The following is a 12,940-nucleotide window of genomic DNA, read 5'->3' as shown; positions in this document are numbered from 1 at the left end:
CCATGTTACCGCAGACAGAGAGCTCAGAGAATGCAGCGCTCCTCCTGGGACTTCACCATCCAACCCAATCTCACTCATGGAAACCCCTTTTCTCCCCTGCCACTTTGAACTGCATGCTATCACTGGCTCTCAGAGGTCATAGTGCCTTCATGATTGTTACTTCTCAGCACACTGTGGATTTCTTTTTGGAAATTCTAGTAGGCGATGATCCCTTAAAGTCAGCCTCCTCTTACTTCAGAAAGCCTTCATTCTACATAGCACAGCGTTAGAGTATATACATTATTGTTTTCTTAGCCTGCAGATCTTCCTCGTGTTCTGGAATATGCCCTGCCCAGAAAAGCCTATTCCTCCATTCTGTCACCAATTCTTCTGTAGTAGAGAATCCAAAACCTCACCTCTCACTTCTTTTAGGGCCCAACCTACTCCCCTTTGGCCATAGCATTTTGTAAGACAACCGTCATCGGGCTGTAGAAAGTCCTTAAAAACCTGTCAGCATACAACTAACATGTATCTTCATTGTTTGTCAACACTGTGGGGAAGCACCTGGCATCACGAATATAAGGGAGAGGGCTGGAGAGATGGCTCAGTGGTCAAGAGCACTGGCTGTTCTTCCAGAAGCCCCAGGTTCAATTCCCAGCACCCACAAAATGGCTCACAACTATCTGAAACTCCAGTTCTAAGGGATATGACCCTATTCTGGCCTCCATGAGCTATACATGCATGTGGTACACAGACATACATGCAGGAAGAATACCCATAAATAAAAGTAAAGGTATAAAGTTGTTAACTAATATATATAACTAATTTGGATCAGTCACTGAAGCATTAGTTCATTGTAGCGGGGTGGGCAGGGGTGGGCAGGGGTGGGCAGATCTGCCCCCATCCTGGCAGCAGGAAGCAGAGAATGCTGTACTACTGGGGGTCCCTTCCTCCCCTTTTCGCTCAGCCTGTTGAGTGGTGCCAACTACATTCAAAGCTCATTTACTTCTGACATACAGGGGTCTATTCTGCTACTATGGGTGTTCCTCGGTCCAACCAGGTTGTTAAGTAAGTTTAACTATTGCCTAGCCACACATGGTGTTACACACTGCTCATTTCAAAGCATCTTGAATTCAGAGCCAGCCTGAGCTACATAGAAAGACTCTGTCTCAACATCCTCCATATACCCAAGAACAAGATTAACTATCATATACATCAATTCTCATTTCTTCCTGAGTGGGACGGTAGATCATCTATTGATGAGCTCAAATGTTTGATAAATTAAATTCTCTTCTCATCTGGGAATATATGTCTAAAGCTAAGTCCAGTTTCTCTCATATCACTAACTTCCATCATTCTGTCATATCCCTCTTACCAAGGTCCCGACTTCAGTTCCCTTTTTGCTGCCCCATCTCTCCAACACAGACCATCCAAAGGCTTCAAAAAAAAATCTGCCCATGCCTGTCCTTCCTTCCCTAGTTTCCATTCATTTAACTCATTACAATAGCTCATGCATACACTTTATCCTGGTGTATATAGTCACCTAGCACTGAAGCTTCTGAGTTAGATTTTAGCATTTCCCGGCTGGAGTAGACCATGCTCAATAGTTTGTTCTTTAATGCTTTCCACATTCAACGCATGCTTCATGAACAACACATGAGGGAACCAGTCATAGTGCTACACCTTTACCAGCCCTGAGTATTTCCTATGCATCTCATTTCAGTCATTCTAGTCACGTGTTCTAGAATTACGCTGCAGCATCAGCTGGCCCTACTCAAATGGTTGACTGAGTTGACTAATCCACACTTACTTCCTTATTTCCTCTCAGGTGTCTTCTTTCTGAAGTTTCTATTAAAGACATTTGTTCATTTTTCTGTTAAAGTTCTATCCTTTTCATATTGATGTATAGATTCTTTATGTATTGTAGATTTGAGTCCTTTCTAGAATATAGATGATTGATAGCTGGATAGATATTAGTAGATATCTTATAGATAGGTAGGTGAAATATGGTTGATAAATTGATAGATGATAGATAGATAGATAGAGAGAGAGAGAGATGATAGATAGAAGATAGATTGATTCATAGATAAATGGTAGATGATAGATAGATAGTAGATTAATAAATGGTAGATGATAGATTGATTGATTGATTGATAGATAAATGGTAGATGATAGATTGATTGATGATGATAGAAGATGATAGATAGATAGATAGATATAGTAGAATCTCTCCCATCTTTTCCTTCTCTTTCTAATGTCTTTTGATGAACCCATGTCCTAATCTTAATGCAGTATAATCATTTTCTTTTGTTCATTACTTGTCCTTTTCAAGTAGTGCTTTAAAAAGTGCTTTAAAAAGAAAATCTTTGTCTACTCCAAGGTCACGAAATGGTCAACTGTATCCCCAAAGCTTTATTCATTTACCTTTCAAATGAGATTGAGTTAGATCTAAAATCAATTTGTGCCTACAATGAAAGGTAGGATATTAATCCGTTGTGAATACCTCTCACCTGGTCTAGTATCTGAAGTTCAGTTCATTTTTAATATTGTCAGAATCACTCAATGAGATGGCACAGGAGAGTTAAGGCAAGGAGAAGGCAATTGGGGAGAGCTGTGTTACCATCACCAACATTCCCTGAGTATACCCCTCCAGGCACTGTTCACTGCTCCACAGATGGTTTCTAACAGTTCCTCATCCAGCCCCTCATTGTCAGATACCAAAACCGAAAATATTTGGTTGGACAATTATGGCAAAAGATGCTACATTTTTGGAAAACTGTAGCTCTTTTACATTCCAACATGCATTTTTGGAAACTCAGGAAGTTTCCAAAGATAACAAACCCTTGTAAACCAAACACACACACACACACACACACACACACACACACACACACACACACACAAAACAAAAACAAAGCCCTGCATGAAACCTCTTTGTAAATAACCCATTTTTATCAGAAGAAAGAAGACAAAAATGTTATAAACAGAAAGGCAACCTGCCTCTCACTTCCCAGAGTTCCCTGTTAAGATGTGTCTGTTAAGAAAACACAATTAGCTGCAAACAGAAAAGAAATGAGCCAGCCATGTGAGTTAAGCCTGCTTATATGCTAACCCACATTTATTCCTTACATGTCCAAGGAGAGACTGTATATAAATTATCTCTAGGACTGGACGATTGAAAGGGGATGTGAGAACATTTTAGCCTTGCTCCAGAGACAGTGGAGAACCTCATCCCAGCCTAATGGAAAGAGAGCAGTGGTCAGGTGAGCGACAGGAAAAGTCATATCCTCGGTGTCCAGAGAGGTTTGGGAAAAGACAGTGGGTCCCTGACCTAAGGCAATGGCCTGAGGACTAGAATCAAGGATGAAGCCATTGTATCCTCAAACTTGTCACCAATGAATAACAGAAACATCACTGCAAGTTCTCCGGCTTCTGGCTCTGAGGAAGTGGTGTCTCTGGCCTCTGGATGGGTCACCTGCACCCAGGTGACAAGGGTGAGGTGAACCAGCTCTTCTCTCCCCATTGCCTCTCTGAGAAGTGTAACTTTTATTTTTTCTAAGCCTATTTTTAATGATGGCTCTTAAATGCTTTAACCTCCCTTCTAGCCCACCAGAGAGAGTGGGAAAGAAAAGATAGCAGGGAAGTGAACCTGTTTAGAAGTGGTTCTTTAGAGCAGTGCCCATCTGCGTTGTCAGGAAATCAACAGCTCAGTTCACAGGTCAGCAGGGGCAGTTCGATCTACTCTTGAACACTTCATGGACACACTAGCAGCCCAGTTTGGCAGTGTCAGGATGGTGGTGGTACACCCTAGCAGGAACAGCCAGGTCTCAGCTGAATCAGCACCACTCAGCAGGACGGGCCAGGAGGGACACCAGGAGTTCTTTGCCATGTCTCTCTCAGTGAAGTGAAGATCAGAGAAGATGCCAGTCCAAGAAGCTGCCCAGCAAGCCAAGCCTCGCCAAGCCAAGCCTCAAGCTCCTCTCCCAGTCTGTTGAGTCCCATTTACATTCCCTCCAAACATCACATGTCCACCACAGGTCTTACCTCACCACCTGTCTTGCCTTAGCATATGTGTCTGTCTCAGTTAACATCACTCTGCCAATCGACCCAAGTCTGCTGAAGTGGTAAGAAGCTAGAGCACACCACCAGAAGTTTGTTTGGGGTTTTTGCTTTTTTTGGGTTTTTTGTTTTTGTTTTTGTTTTTGCTTTTTTGGGTGTGTTTCTCTCTGTGGAATCCCAACAAATGCAGCTCAACTACACAATGTAAGGCAGACCAATACATGCATGTTGTTAGCAAAGAATCTTTCATCGTGTGTCCTTTCACGTGCTTGCTTTAGCAGAACATCCTCTCTCCTGTGTCTGCTTCAGTGAAATGTTCCTTTACGTGTGTGCTTTAGTAAAAACAGCATCCAACACAACTGACTTTCCAAAGAACCCTTAAGTTTCCACTCCAGAGCAGAAGTCTGGGTGCACAGTGGCGATGCATTAGGCAATATAAAGTAGTGGACATTGGGAGCTTTGAGAGCCAAGAGATGCATCGCCAGGCTCAGAGGGTCACTGTACCTTAAGAAGAAAAAATGACGGTAACGTGGTTTGAGTTAGAATGGCCCTGTGCTGGCTACTGTTGCTTGCCAACTTGACCATATCTGGAATTAACTAAAACCCAAGCATCTTAGTAGACCTGTGAAGAGTTTCTTTTCTTAATCAAGTCATTTGAAATGGACTTTCAATCCAGAGCCACTTTTAATCCAGATCTTTTGAAGTTGGAAGATCCACCTTTAGTCTGGGCCACACCTCCTGCTGGCAGCCTATAATGAAGGACAAGGAAGAAGGAAGCTTGTGCTCTGTGCCTGCTTGCTCTCATTCACATCGGCAAAGTTCATCCTTTGTTGGCATTAGCACATACTTCTTCAGAATGTTGGTGCGTACTGAAGACCAGCTGAGACATCCAGCTTTGTGGACTGAACAGTTATTGGATTCTTGGAACCTCCTTTGGTAGACAGCCATGGTTGAACTAGCTGGACCATAGCCTGTAAGCCATTCTAATAAATCCCATAGATAGATAGATAGATAGATAGATAGATAGATAGATAGATAGATAGATAGATAGATAGGTAGGTAGGTAGGTAGGTAGGTAGGTAGGTAGGTAGGTAGGTAGGTAGATAGATAGATAGATAGATAGATAGTTCTGCTTCTCTAGAGAACCCTAATGGAGTACTCCTTCCCGCATAGTATCAAATTATTTGAATAGTTGGTCCCCAGTAGGTGGTGCTATTTGAGGAGGTTTAAGAGGTATAGACTTGTTGGAGGAAGTATTTTACTAGGGCAGGCTTTGAGAATTCAAATCCTTGCGTCATTTCTAATTCACTCTTTCTGCCTCACACTCTCAGTCTAAGATGGGAGCCCTCAGCTCTTGCCACCATGTCTGTCACTTGTTGCCTTGTCTCCCTGACATGACAGACTCTTATCCCTCTAGAACTACAACCCTAAATAAATTCTGTTCCCTATAAGTTGCCTTGGTCATAGTGTCTTATCAGAGTAATAGAAAAGTAACTGATACAGAGGCCATTGGTGGGTGATTGATGTGCTATGGGGATCCCCAAGTGTCCTACAGAGTAACTCAGATAGCACAAGACCATGTATTCCTATAGCTTGATAAATATTTATTAAGCACTTATCTCAGGCAGCTCCATCAGTGAAGTGCACACTGATACATCAAGTTGCCTCAAGCTTTCCAATAATCAGTTCTGGATTCAAGTTGAAAACCACTCTCTTATTCACTGCAGAGACCTTTGACAGATTCTTTATTCCTTCAAGCCTTTCTTTTGTCATCTGTACAGATGAACATCTGGATTAAACGCCTGAATTCCCTCCAGCTCTAAAATTCCTTAATGCATTCTCTGAAGACATTTAGCTCCCAAAGAGACCAGAGTTAATCAACCACATCATCCATCACTCCTCCATCTGAAATTTTATTTGTCTAATCAGATTCAGACAAATTTTCAACTTCTCTCTGTCTCTGACTCGCAATTCAATAAAACTATATGGATTTGTTTTGTATTCCACTTAATGTCATTATTCATTCTGGCCATCACTGCCTAACCATTTTCCTGCCTGCAATGTAATCAGCTATTAAAGACCTATGATAGTGTGGTTTCCAGACTTGTATCCCCCTTTTCCAAAGTAGATTGCTTCTAAGTTGATTAAAACGTCTCCAAATTTCAAATATTGTTTTAAAAATACATTAGATTTTCAAGACTCCCCTAAGGCCATGTCATGTCAAAAGAGTTGCCAACTCTTACAAACTGAAAAAAAAAAAAAAAAAAAAAAAAAAAAAAAAAAAAGACAAATGAATAATCCTGTCCGTGGTTTTGAAAGGAGACATGGATGCATGCCTGTGTTACTCACTCATGGACTTTAAGGCTACAGGGCCAATATCTCAAGTTTCTCCCAGGATAACATTCTGTCTGGGACTAGACTTATCAATAGATAGGAATCAGGGACTGGAGAAATGGCTCAGTTAGTGAAATGCTTTCTGACCACGCAAAGTGACTTGAGTTTACATCCCCAGCACTCACATACAGAGCCAGACATGGCGCTGAATGCCTGCAATGGAGTAAGTATCCAGCATCATCTAATGGCCTCGACATACACATGTGTGCACACATGCCATATACACATACATTTTACTTCACATTTATGGTCCCCTAAGAGGGCCATGTTTTAAAACTTGGGTTGTCAGAAGATGGACTATTGGGAAGGAACTGGATCATGAGGTTTGATCCTCAGCAGGGAATTAATCCATTTATGGGTTCATAACTTGATGGCCGTATCAGAGGGTAGTAGAAGCTAAGATACAGTATGGTCGACTAGGAGGATGTAGGTAACTGCGGGCATACCCTGGAAGGAATATCTCATCCTCGGCCTCTTCTCCTTCTCTCAGCTTCCTGGACACCATGAGATGAGCAGCCTCCTGCTCCACATGCTCCCTGACTGCCTCATCACAGCCCAGAAACCATGAAGCTCACTGACGATGGACTGACACACTGTGAGCTGAAATGAATTTCTTCTTCCTAAGTTCTCCTAGACAATTCACTATAGCGATAAGAAACTGGTATGAAGGCCATCATCGCTGCCCATTGAGCCTCCCAAACTCCAGATACCATCTCAACAACATCTACTCCAAACTCTTAGATGCACCTATAACTGCCAATAAAACCAGCCACATGATTTTGTTGTTGTTATTGTTGTTGTTGTTGAGGGGCTGGAGAGATGGCTCGGTGTTAAAGAGCACTCTTTAGCTCTTCCAGAGGATGCAGGTTCAGTTCCCAGCACCCACATGGCAGCTCACAACATCTGTACCTCCAGTTCCAAGGGCTCCAGCACCCTCTTCTGGCCTTCAAAAGCACCAGATACACAGATAGTGCCCAGACATACATACAGAGAGAGTGCCCAGATGTACATACAGGCAAAACACCTATACACATAAAAATAAATAAGTAATATAAACTTTTAAAAATAAATAACAATAGATTTGAAGTATTGACCTTATTTTGATTGCTTTGGTGTTCTTTCCAGCACTCTCTCTGTGTAACATCATCAAAGGCCCAGATGGAGACGATTCTGGGCGCAGAGACTGGGCATATACCTACTGTCTCTAGGGACCATCTGATATAGCCCAGAGCTTGAGTGTTGAATATGTGTGCTCTGTCTCTATTCTTTGTTTTCGCTCCTTTGGGATTTTTGTTTTTCTCTCTTTTTCCAATGAATCCTAAAGCTCTTAGGCTAAAAACCACATGCATACATCAGTGCCGTCAGTGTAGCAGATTCTTGAGACAATGAACTCAGAAAGAGAAAATCCTTCTTACCCCCATGGTTTCAGGATTTTGATCTGTGATTTATTGATCTTCTGACTTCTCACCTCGTATCCAGAGAGCAAGAGAGAAGAAGCTGGGGGTCCCACTGCCCCTTTTGTGGGCACACCCCCATGACCTCTATAGGCTCCCCACTAGACATCATCTTTTGATGTCTAGTCTCCCAGTATGACCTCACTAGAAATCAGGCCTTACATTATGAAAGTCAGACATTTAAGATTCAATCTATAGCATCATTCCATAATGGAACTGACATCTCCTTATGACATATCAAATGCTATAACTCTATAGTCACAACATAAATTGAAGCAAAGGCTGCTAAATCCCATGGGGGTGACCTGTACCTCATGATCTCAACACTCAAAATCACATCTATTAGCCACCTGCATCGGGACTTCACTGCTCAATCTCTTCAGCTGAACACCAGGTAAAAGGCTCTGTTTGGTTGGCATAATGATCTTCCTACTACCACTGTGTAAGTCAGGCTGGTGACAAAGATTCCTAGGACAAGAAGGGTCACTACAGATCTTTGAGCCCATGTTCCTGTTGGGAAGCAAACCCTCCTCTTTTCTCCCTTGATTCGCATAAATTTGTCCAGCTTATTTCTACCGTAAAAGAAAATAATTACCCCCCCACACACACACACAACACACACACATTCTTTGTCTCCAATCAATAAGAAAAAGTATTAAGTATTATCAATATTTTCCATTATACACATGATGAGAATCCTGTTAAGAACACATCCAGAAAAATCCAAACTGAATTCTCTCATCTTGGAACAAACTGTTCCCACTGGTTGGGAAGACAGCTCAGCAGATAAAGGCATTGGCTTCAAGCCACGCAAATTTTCAGTCCCTGGAAGGTCATATAGTAGAAGGCAAGAACCCATTCCGGCACATTGAACTCTGACCTCCACACGCACACTCCATGATATACAGATGCTGAACTCTGACCTCCCCACGCACACTCCATGATATGCAGATGCTGAACTCTGACCTCCCCACCCACACTCCATGATATACAGATGCTGAACTCTGACCTCCACACCCACACTCCATGATATACAGATGCTGAAATACATACACATTGTGGGGGGCTCACCCCAGCCTTTTGGAGTTTGGAGCTTAGGTGGAACACAGAATTGGATAAAAGCCAAAAGACTGATGATCTCCAGCCCTGTAACTGGGGGGAGGGGGGTAGAAGCTGATGGCTTCTGGAAACTTAGCACTCTCTTGCTTATTCTATGGTTGAAAACCACCAGCTTCTTTTCTCTTTAACTCTGTGCTTAAATAAGCACTGGGGCAACTTAACTCTTTGTGCTTGAATAAGCACTAATTTCTGGCTATTTAACAGGTGCTGTTTATGAGTGAGGAATTAAGTAAAAGGATTTATTGCTAGTACCCCTCTCTCTGGCCAGTCAGCCAGGAGCCCCTCTCTGGCCAGGTGAAAGACTTATAGCCTGTTAACTCTTTCTGAACCAGAGAGAAAATAAATGAAAGAAGTGACACACACACTGGGTGAAGCAGAGCCACATCCCTTTTGTTCATTGTTTTCAGCCTCTTTATAGCCTTTTAGACAAAAAAAAAAGTTCTCTATGTAAGAAAGAATTACCTCATAGATAAAAATGTTACACACAAGGGGATAACAGAAGGATATCAATAACAAGTTCAAAGCAGTGTAAGTTCAAAGTAACAGTTTTTACATGGCCTTGACTTATCAGCGTGCACACCTGTGGTGTCATCCTTGGACCTGTTTTTCCTTGAATCCAAATTTGTCCCAAAAGTATTTCCCTTTTTAGTATAATTATGAAAGTTCATTGTATTTCTTATTATGCAGCCTTTATTTACTACTATGAGGACTGGGCACATTTTATTCTTGATTCTAACTTTATTACATCTTTGTAGCAAAACAACTAAGTCCATCTCTTAAAACTTTCCTCCTAAGATTATTTAAATCAAATCAGGAATTCTATGAAATCACTAATTCATCTAAACAGCATTAGTTCATGAAAGTTCATCTTTATGTTGATCTTCAGGAAGTCTGCTCAATAGGGTGGACTAATGCCCAGGGATTATTACATTAACTTAATAGTGATGGGAAGCCGCAAGAAGCCATCCTGGGATGAAGTCTCTTGGAGCCTTGCCTCTCAGAGCTCACCCACTACAGACCATGGGAAGATGGTGGGTCACCTCCAGGAAGGTCATCTGCTAACTTTTGCCTTTCCTAGATGCCTCCTGACAACACATGTGAAAAATACAGTAAAGAAGTAAAAGTACAGTTGTCCTATTCAGTAAACAAGCCATTGGTGAAAAATGAATGTGAAACATTACATTCTCTGAAGGACTGAGAACCTGGGAGGTTCACAGTCAAGCACACGAAAAGCCATCCACACGTTGATCTATATTTTGAACATCACCTGGTGGTGCAGGAGGAGCCTTGAACAAGGTGAGCCTGACCTTGAAGCACTGGTAAGATATCCACACAAAGCAGCAGAGAGGAGCCCTCCATATAGCATGCCCTGAAGGAGGCAGGCCAACGCAGGTTCTGAAGAATTGAGCATAGTTTGTACGGAGTGGACTGTGTGGGTGAGGAACTGAAGGGGAGCTGGAATTCCTGGAGACTCTGCCCGTCCTGAGTTCAACTCACTGAACCTTCACAATTTCGCAGGCTTGCCTGATAACTTTAAGGATGGAGAAAGCAGTTGCAGGGAAGGTTCCTTGTGTCTGTTCCTCAGAAGCTATCAGGTGAATACGGAGCTAAGGCAGTACCTGGTGCCTGGTTCTATTACAGACCATCGATCTCCATCCATCTCCCCTTCTGTGATTATCTATCTGTTGCTTGCTTGCCATACCTCGAGCTCCATGAGGATAGTGATTGTTTCTTACCATCTTTTTAATGCACCATATTTGGCACAACACTGTGGTTGGTCAGTAAGTGCTGAATTGATTCATTAAATAGTTAATGGGGTACCAGATATGATATTGTATCTCCCCTCATGGATAGTGTTAGTGTTCCATGTGGAAAGGCTTTATATAGAGAGCAAAGGTGGTGGTAGAAGAGCAACAGGAGACCAGGAGACCACCACTGTGTAGTGATGGCAATAATATATAAATATGTATGCATATGTATATTTATATATATATATAAAATGAGAATGTGTGTGTATATATATGTATATATATATATATATATATATATATATATATATATATATATATATATATAGAGAGAGAGAGAGAGAGAGAGAGAGAGAGAGAGAGAAAGCCCTTTCTAAATTGTCAAACATCCAAATCCTGAACCACATAAGAGCCCAAGCAGACGACTTCTTGCCAGAGTGCCTGCAGCAGAGCCTATCTTTCGAGAATGATATTTGAGAAACCATTGCGAAGCAAAACACGGGGGTGGTAAATTACCATCACAGCTAAGCAAATTGATCATCTGGAATGTGTAGCTGCGCGTAAGACTGGATCTAGGGGAGAGGGAAAGGGGTGGGTAGCATGTTTGGCTCAGCTGTCTATAATTTTAAGCGCTTAATGGGATGATAATTTGCTGTTCAGTATGTTCATTTTGAAAAGCTTCCCTCATTCGGAGGGGGAAAAAATGAATAAAACCAAGCCTTTTTTTTTTTTCTCCAAATCTGTATGGCAACATCAATATCCTTCCACCAAAGAAACAGGTGGTTAAGAGGGCTAGAAGCATGGAAGAGACAGCCTCCATCACAAAGGGAACCTTCCATCTCTTGGGAACTAAAAATTCTATTATTTCACCAGGTGTGTTCAACCTGAAGGCACCTGGATTGCTTTCATCCAGGCTAGCTATGAAACCCAAAAACCACACTGGCAGATAACAACACCATGTTGCAATGCAAAAAGGTTGGACCACCTTCCACCTTTAACAGGCCCCCAAGAGATTCCATGGAGCCAAGACCCAAGTGAATAATATGGGCGTATACGCGAGGGGTACATTTGAGTGCGTGTGTGCATGTGTGTACCTAAGTGTGTGTATATGTGTGTTTATCCCACATCCATGTGCCAAGAGGAGATAGGAGCTGAGATTTCCTGGCAAGATTTTATGTGGGATATTTTCCACTCGTATTAAATACTAACTGTTCTGGCGACATTAATTTAGTTGATGTCTTTATCTCATGCCTTCATTTCTGTCCCGTCTGTCACATCTGAAATTCTAAAGCACTTGAGTTGGTCTTTACATGCGTGTGTAAGCGCCTCAAGGTAGAGCCTATTTCTACACTTCATATTTACCAAGTCTATAGATGCCAAAGCATGAGCTCTTTATAGGAAGTCGAAGCAAATGCGTATCATTAGGCTACATAAAGAACTGGGGAAATACCAGAAATGTGCTCAGTGAGGCGACCAGTGCCTTTGCCCTCAGCACATCAAACATTGACTGAACCTCCACCGGGTGTGAAGGGCACTCTATCACCACCATCTTCTAAAAACCCAGGATGCAGAATGTATGGGCTACTTGGACTGAATGCATACCGCGGGAGCTTGTCTCCTCAAAAGGACGGGCCATTGTGTTCTTGTTGTCATAAAGGAAAAAAAAAATAGAAGGGGAAACAATAAGATGATGATATTTTTAACTGTATCTGTGATGTTTCATTTTTTTTCATAAAGCCCAATAAAAAGAATATTAACATTTGATAAAAAAGAGGTGTCAAGATATATGAAAATCTGTGGTGCTGCTTTTCTGCTTTTATTGTATATAGCAGAAAGCTAAATGCTTTGAAAACGGAAAATTGACGATGGTGATGATGCAGACGGTGATGATGAAGATGTAGGTGGTGGTGATGATGCTTATAGTAGATATGATAGCGATGGTTATTGTAATGATGATGGTCATGACAATGATGAGATGGTAATGACTGTGATACAGATGATAATGGTGACAAAAAAATTCAAAGCAAGCAACGTTCATAACCAGCAGAGTCTCGTGGGAATTCATAGAAGGGGATTGTGATCTTGTCTGAGACGAGCAGGCCCTGTGGCCTCTGCAGGACATGTGGAGCTAACACACTCTCCCCGGTGTCAGAATTGAAGGTTCTCTTAAAAATCCCCAACTGGGAA

The 12,940-nt window shown here is 42.0% G+C and overlaps 1 long non-coding RNA gene across 3 annotated transcripts in view; it reads right to left on the bottom strand.

Annotated features, from left to right (window-relative positions):
* Positions 1-12,940, bottom strand: part of LOC116069138 — a 93,163-nt gene that overhangs the window by 1,493 nt on the left and 78,730 nt on the right. The window lies entirely within an intron of this gene.

Source organism: Mastomys coucha, unplaced genomic scaffold (assembly GCF_008632895.1).
Source record: "Mastomys coucha isolate ucsf_1 unplaced genomic scaffold, UCSF_Mcou_1 pScaffold22, whole genome shotgun sequence".
Classification (NCBI taxonomy): Eukaryota; Metazoa; Chordata; class Mammalia; order Rodentia; family Muridae; genus Mastomys; species Mastomys coucha.
The sequence above is the reverse complement of the archived record's forward strand: the minus strand, read 5'-3'. Positions and strand labels throughout refer to the sequence as shown.